An 8,638-nucleotide genomic window follows, 5' to 3' on the forward strand; every position below is an offset into this window, starting at 1 on the left:
ATCATTTTTGAGGATTTGAAAAAAAATCAAAATAAAAATAAACATGGGTTATAGCCCATCGTTTTTTGAAAATTTGATTATTTTTTTTAACCTCGTTTTTCATCATTTTTGAACATGGGCTATAGCCCCTACCGTACGGCATACTATAGCACGCCGTTTTTCATCATTTTTGAGGATTTGAAAAAAATTCAAATTTAAAAAAAACATGGGTTATATAGCCCATCGTTTTTTTTTAATTTTGAAAAAAAAAATAACCTCGTTTTTCATCATTTTTGAACAAGGGCTATAGCCCCTACCGTACGGCATACTATATAGCACGCCGTTTTTCATCATTTTTGAGGATTTGAATTTTTTTTCAAAATTTCAAAAAACATGGGTTATAGCCCATCGTTTTTTGAAATTTTGAAAAAAAAATTTAACCTGGTTTTTCATCATTTTGAACATGGGCTATAGCCCCTGCCGTACGGCATACTATAGCACGCCGTTTTTCATCATTTTTGAGGATTTGAAAAAAAATCAAAATTTCAAAAAACATGGGTTATAGCCCATCGTTTTTTTAAATTAAAAAAAAAAATTACCTAGTTTTTCATCATTTTTGAACATGGGCTATAGCCCCTAACGTACGGCATACTATAGCACGACGTTTTTCATCATTTTTGAGGATTTGAAAAAAAAATCAAAATTTCAAAAAACATGGGTTATAGCCCATCGTTTCTTGAAATTTTGAAAAAAAAAATTACCTCGTTTTTCATCATTTTTGAACATGGGATATAGCCCCTAACGTACGGCATACTATAGCACGACGTTTTTCATCATTTTTGAGGATTTGAAAAAAAATCAAATTTTCAAAAAACATGGGTTATAGCCCATCGTTTTTTGAAAATTTGAAAAAAACAATTAACCTCGTTTTTCATCATTTTTGAACATGGGCTATAGCCCCTACGGTACGGCATACTATAGCACGACGTTTTTCATCATTTTTGAGGATTTGAAAAAAAATTGAATTTTCAAAAAACATGGGTTATAGCCCATCGTTTTTTTGAAATTTTGAAAACAAAAATTAACCTCGTTTTTCATCATTTTTGAACATGGGCTATAGCCCCTACCGTACGGCATACTATAGCACGACGTTTTTCATCATTTTTGAGGATTTGAAAAAAAATTGAATTTTCAAAAAACATGGGTTATAGCCCATCGTTTTTTTGAAATTTTGAAAAAAATAATAACCTCGTTTTTCATCATTTTTGAACATGGGCTATAGCCCCTACCGTACGGCATACTATAGCACGCCGTTTTTCATCATTTATGAGGATTTGAAAAAAAATCAAAAAAAAAAAAAACATGGGTTATAGCCCATTGTTTTTTGAAATTTTGAAAAAAAAAATTAACCTAGTTTTTCATCATTTTTGAACATGGGCTATAGCCCCTACCGTACGGCATACTATAGCACGCCGTTTTTCATCATTTTTGAGGATTTGAAAAAAAATCAAATTTTCAAAAAACATGGGTTATAGCCCATCGTTTTTTGAAAATTTGAAAAAAAAAATTAACCTCGTTTTTCATCATTTTTGAACATGGGCTATAGCCCCTACGGTACGGCATACTATAGCACGACGTTTTTCATCATTTTTGAGGATTTGAAAAAAAATCAAAATTTCAAAAAACATGGGTTATAGCCCATCGTTTCTTTGAAATTTTGAAAAAAAAAAATAACCTCGTTTTTCATCATTTTTGAACATGGGCTATAGCCCCTACCGTACGGCATACTATAGCACGACGTTTTTCATCATTTTTGAGGATTTGAAAAAAAATTGAATTTTCAAAAAACATGGGTTATAGCACATCGTTTTTTTGAAATTTTGAAAAAAACAATAACCTCGTTTTTCATCATTTTTGAACATGGGCTATAGCCCCTACCGTACGGCATACTATAGCACGCCGTTTTTCATCATTTATGAAGATTTGAAAAAAAATCAAAATTAAAAAAAAACATGGGTTATAGCCCATTGTTTTTTGAAATTTTGAAAAAAAAAAATTACCTAGTTTTTCATCATTTTTGAACATGGGCTATAGCCCCTACCGTACGGCATACTATAGCACGCCGTTTTTCATCATTTTTGAGGATTTGAAAAAAATTCAAAATAAAAAAAAACATGGGTTATAGCCCATCGTTTTTTGAAATTTTGATTATTTTTTTTAACCTCGTTTTTCATCATTTTTGAACATGGGCTATAGCCCCTACCGTACGGCATACTATAGCACGCCGTTTTTCATCATTTTTGAGGATTTGAAAAAAATTCAAATTTAAAAAAAACATGGGTTATATAGCCCATCGTTTTTTTTGAAATTTTGAAAAAAAAAATAACCTCGTTTTTCATCATTTTTGAACAAGGGCTATAGCCCCTACCGTACGGCATACTATAGCACGCCGTTTTTCATCATTTTTGAGGATTTGAATTTTTTTTCAAAATTTAAAAAAACATGGGTTATAGCCCATCGTTTTTTGAAATTTTGAAAAAAAAAATTAACCTGGTTTTTCATCATTTTTTAACATGGGCTATAGCCCCTACCGTACGGCATACTATAGCACGCCGTTTTTCATCATTTTTGAGGATTTGAAAAAAAAATCAAAATTTCAAAAAACATGGGTTATAGCCCATCGTTTTTTGAAAAAAAAAAAAAAGAATTTACCTCGTTTTTCATCATTTTTGAACATGGGCTATAGCACCTAACGTACGGCATACTATAGCACGCCGTTTTTCATCATTTTTGAGGATTTGAAAAAAAATCAAAATTTCAAAAAACATGGGTTATAGCCCATAGTTTTTTGAAATTTTGAAGAAAAAAAAATAACCTCGTTTTTCATCATTTTTTAACATGGGCTATAGCCCCTATCGTACGGCATACTATAGCACGCCGTTTTTCATCATTTTTGAGGATTTGAAAAAATTTCAAAATTTCAAAAAACATGGGTTATAGCCCATCGTTTTTTTTTTTTTTTTAATTTTTTTTTTAACCTCGTTTTTCATCATTTTTGAACATGGGCTATAGCCCCTACCGTACGGCATACTATAGCACGCCGTTTTTCATCATTTATGAGGATTTGAAAAAAATTCAAAATTTCAAAAAACATGGGTTATAGCCCATCGTTTTTTTGAAATTTTGAAAAAAAAAATAACCTCGTTTTTCATCATTTTTGAACAAGGGCTATAGCCCCTACCGTACGGCATACTATAGCACGCCGTTTTTCATCATTTTTGAGGATTTGAATTTTTTTTCAAAATTTCAAAAAACATGGGTTATAGCCCATCGTTTTTTGAAATTTTGAAAAAAGAAATTAACCTGGTTTTTCATCATTTTGAACATGGGCTATAGCCCCTGCCGTACGGCATACTATAGCACGCCGTTTTTCATCATTTTTGAGGATTTGAAAAAAAATCAAAATTTCAAAAAACATGGGTTATAGCCCATCGTTTTTTGAAAAAAAAAAAAAAAAAATTACCTCGTTTTTCATCATTTTCGAACATGGGATATAGCCCCTAACGTACGGCATACTATAGCACGCCGTTTTTCATCATTTTTGAGGATTTGAAAAAAAATTGAATTTTCAAAAAACATGGGTTATAGCCCATCGTTTTTTGAAAATTTGAAAAAAAAAATTAACCTCGTTTTTCATCATTTTTGAACATGGGCTATAGCCCCTACCGTACGGCATACTATAGCACGCCATTTTTCATCATTTTTGAGGATTTGAAAAAAAATTGAATTTTCTTTTTAACCTCGTTTTTCATCATTTTTGAACATCGGCTATAACCCCTACCGTACGGCATACTATAGCACGCCGTTTTTCATCATTTTTGAGTATTTGAAAAAAAATCAAATTTTCAAAAAACATGGGTTATAGCCCATCGTTTTTTGAAAATTTGAAAAAAAAAATTAACCTCGTTTTTCATCATTTTTGAACATGGGCTATAGCCCCTACCGTACGGCATACTATAGCACGCCATTTTTCATCATTTTTGAGAATTTGAAAAAAAATCAAAATTTCAAAAAACATGGGTTATAGCCCATCGTTTCTTTGAAATTAAAAAAAAAAAATTTAACCTCGTTTTTCATCATTTTTGAACATGGGCTATAGCCCCTACCGTACGGCATACTATAGCACGCCGTTTTTCATCATTTATGAGGATTTGAAAAAAATTCAAAATAAAAAAAAAACATGGGTTATAGCCCATTGTTTTTTGAAAATTTGAAAAAAAAAATTAACCTAGTTTTTCATCATTTTTGAACATGGGCTATAGCCCCTACCGTACGGCATACTATAGCACGCCGTTTTTCATCATTTTTGAGGATTTGAAAAAAAATCTAAATAAAAATAAACATGGGTTATAGCCCATCGTTTTTTGAAAATTTGATTATTTTTTTTAACCTCGTTTTTCATCATTTTTGAACATGGGCTATAGCCCCTACCGTACGGCATACTATAGCACGCCGTTTTTCATCATTTTTGAGGATTTGAAAAAAATTCAAATTTAAAAAAAACATGGGTTATATAGCCCATCGTTTTTTTTTAATTTTGAAAAAAAAAATAACCTCGTTTTTCATCATTTTTGAACAAGGGCTATAGCCCCTACCGTACGGCATACTATATAGCACGCCGTTTTTCATCATTTTTGAGGATTTGAATTTTTTTTCAAAATTTCAAAAAACATGGGTTATAGCCCATCGTTTTTTGAAATTTTGAAAAAAAAATTTAACCTGGTTTTTCATCATTTTGAACATGGGCTATAGCCCCTGCCGTACGGCATACTATAGCACGCCGTTTTTCATCATTTTTGAGGATTTGAAAAAAAATCAAAATTTCAAAAAACATGGGTTATAGCCCATCGTTTTTTTAAATTAAAAAAAAAAATTACCTCGTTTTTCATCATTTTTGAACATGGGCTATAGCCCCTAACGTACGGCATACTATAGCACGACGTTTTTCATCATTTTTGAGGATTTGAAAAAAAAATCAAAATTTCAAAAAACATGGGTTATAGCCCATCGTTTTTTGAAATTTTGAAAAAAAAAATTACCTCGTTTTTCATCATTTTTGAACATGGGATATAGCCCCTAACGTACGGCATACTATAGCACGACGTTTTTCATCATTTTTGAGGATTTGAAAAAAAATCAAATTTTCAAAAAACATGGGTTATAGCCCATCGTTTTTTGAAAATTTGAAAAAAACAATTAACCTCGTTTTTCATCATTTTTGAACATGGGCTATAGCCCCTACGGTACGGCATACTATAGCACGACGTTTTTCATCATTTTTGAGGATTTGAAAAAAAATTGAATTTTCAAAAAACATGGGTTATAGCCCATCGTTTTTTTGAAATTTTGAAAAAAAAAATTAACCTCGTTTTTCATCATTTTTGAACATGGGCTATAGCCCCTACCGTACGGCATACTATAGCACGACGTTTTTCATCATTTTTGAGGATTTGAAAAAAAATTGAATTTTCAAAAAACATGGGTTATAGCCCATCGTTTTTTTGAAATTTTGAAAAAAATAATAACCTCGTTTTTCATCATTTTTGAACATGGGCTATAGCCCCTACCGTACGGCATACTATAGCACGCCGTTTTTCATCATTTATGAGGATTTGAAAAAAAATCAAAAAAAAAAAAAACATGGGTTATAGCCCATTGTTTTTTGAAATTTTGAAAAAAAAAATTAACCTAGTTTTTCATCATTTTTGAACATGGGCTATAGCCCCTACCGTACGGCATACTATAGCACGCCGTTTTTCATCATTTTTGAGGATTTGAAAAAAAATCAAATTTTCAAAAAACATGGGTTATAGCCCATCGTTTTTTGAAAATTTGAAAAAACAAATTACCTCGTTTTTCATCATTTTTGAACATGGGATATAGCCCCTAACGTACGGCATACTATAGCACGACGTTTTTCATCATTTTTGAGGATTTGAAAAAAAATCAAATTTTCAAAAAACATGGGTTATAGCCCATCGTTTTTTGAAAATTTGAAAAAAACAATTAACCTCGTTTTTCATCATTTTTGAACATGGGCTATAGCCCCTACGGTACGGCATACTATAGCACGACGTTTTTCATCATTTTTGAGGATTTGAAAAAAAATTGAATTTTCAAAAAACATGGGTTATAGCCCATCGTTTTTTTGAAATTTTGAAAACAAAAATTAACCTCGTTTTTCATCATTTTTGAACATGGGCTATAGCCCCTACCGTACGGCATACTATAGCACGACGTTTTTCATCATTTTTGAGGATTTGAAAAAAAATTGAATTTTCAAAAAACATGGGTTATAGCCCATCGTTTTTTTGAAATTTTGAAAAAAATAATAACCTCGTTTTTCATCATTTTTGAACATGGGCTATAGCCCCTACCGTACGGCATACTATAGCACGCCGTTTTTCATCATTTATGAGGATTTGAAAAAAAATCAAAAAAAAAAAAAACATGGGTTATAGCCCATTGTTTTTTGAAATTTTGAAAAAAAAAATTAACCTAGTTTTTCATCATTTTTGAACATGGGCTATAGCCCCTACCGTACGGCATACTATAGCACGCCGTTTTTCATCATTTTTGAGGATTTGAAAAAAAATCAAATTTTCAAAAAACATGGGTTATAGCCCATCGTTTTTTGAAAATTTGAAAAAAAAAATTAACCTCGTTTTTCATCATTTTTGAACATGGGCTATAGCCCCTACGGTACGGCATACTATAGCACGACGTTTTTCATCATTTTTGAGGATTTGAAAAAAAATCAAAATTTCAAAAAACATGGGTTATAGCCCATCGTTTCTTTGAAATTTTGAAAAAAATAAATAACCTCGTTTTTCATCATTTTTGAACATGGGCTATAGCCCCTACCGTACGGCATACTATAGCACGACGTTTTTCATCATTTTTGAGGATTTGAAAAAAAATTGAATTTTCAAAAAACATGGGTTATAGCACATCGTTTTTTTGAAATTTTGAAAAAAACAATAACCTCGTTTTTCATCATTTTTGAACATGGGCTATAGCCCCTACCGTACGGCATACTATAGCACGCCGTTTTTCATCATTTATGAAGATTTGAAAAAAAATCAAAATTAAAAAAAAACATGGGTTATAGCCCATTGTTTTTTGAAATTTTGAAAAAAAAAAATTACCTAGTTTTTCATCATTTTTGAACATGGGCTATAGCCCCTACCGTACGGCATACTATAGCACGCCGTTTTTCATCATTTTTGAGGATTTGAAAAAAATTCAAAATAAAAAAAAACATGGGTTATAGCCCATCGTTTTTTGAAATTTTGATTATTTTTTTTAACCTCGTTTTTCATCATTTTTGAACATGGGCTATAGCCCCTACCGTACGGCATACTATAGCACGCCGTTTTTCATCATTTTTGAGGATTTGAAAAAAATTCAAAATTTCAAAAAACATGGGTTATAGCCCATCGTTTTTTTGAAATTTTGAAAAAAAAAATAACCTCGTTTTTCATCATTTTTGAACAAGGGCTATAGCCCCTACCGTACGGCATACTATAGCACGCCGTTTTTCATCATTTTTGAGGATTTGAATTTTTTTTCAAAATTTCAAAAAACATGGGTTATAGCCCATCGTTTTTTGAAATTTTGAAAAAAGAAATTAACCTGGTTTTTCATCATTTTGAACATGGGCTATAGCCCCTGCCGTACGGCATACTATAGCACGCCGTTTTTCATCATTTTTGAGGATTTGAAAAAAAATCAAAATTTCAAAAAACATGGGTTATAGCCCATCGTTTTTTGAAAAAAAAAAAAAAAAATTACCTCGTTTTTCATCATTTTCGAACATGGGATATAGCCCCTAACGTACGGCATACTATAGCACGCCGTTTTTCATCATTTTTGAGGATTTGAAAAAAAATTGAATTTTCAAAAAACATGGGTTATAGCCCATCGTTTTTTTGAAATTTTGAAAAAAAAAATAACCTCGTTTTTCATCATTTTTGAACATGGGCTATAGCCCCTACCGTACGGCATACTATAGCACGCCGTTTTTCATCATTTTTGAGGATTTGAAAAAAAATTGAATTTTCTTTTTAACCTCGTTTTTCATCATTTTTGAACATCGGCTATAACCCCTACCGTACGGCATACTATAGCACGCCGTTTTTCATCATTTTTGAGTATTTGAAAAAAAATCAAATTTTCAAAAAACATGGGTTATAGCCCATCGTTTTTTGAAAATTTGAAAAAAAAAATTAACCTCGTTTTTCATCATTTTTGAACATGGGCTATAGCCCCTACCGTACGGCATACTATAGCACGCCATTTTTCATCATTTTTGAGAATTTGAAAAAAAATCAAAATTTCAAAAAACATGGGTTATAGCCCATCGTTTCTTTGAAATTAAAAAAAAAAAATTTAACCTCGTTTTTCATCATTTTTGAACATGGGCTATAGCCCCTACCGTACGGCATACTATAGCACGCCGTTTTTCATCATTTATGAGGATTTGAAAAAAATTCAAAATAAAAAAAAAACATGGGTTATAGCCCATTGTTTTTTGAAATTTTGAAAAAAAAAATTAACCTAGTTTTTCATCATTTTTGAACATGGGCTATAGCCCCTA

The sequence above is a fragment of the Protomyctophum parallelum genome, assembly GCF_964188405.1.
Source record: "Protomyctophum parallelum genome assembly, chromosome: 5".
Classification (NCBI taxonomy): Eukaryota; Metazoa; Chordata; class Actinopteri; order Myctophiformes; family Myctophidae; genus Protomyctophum; species Protomyctophum parallelum.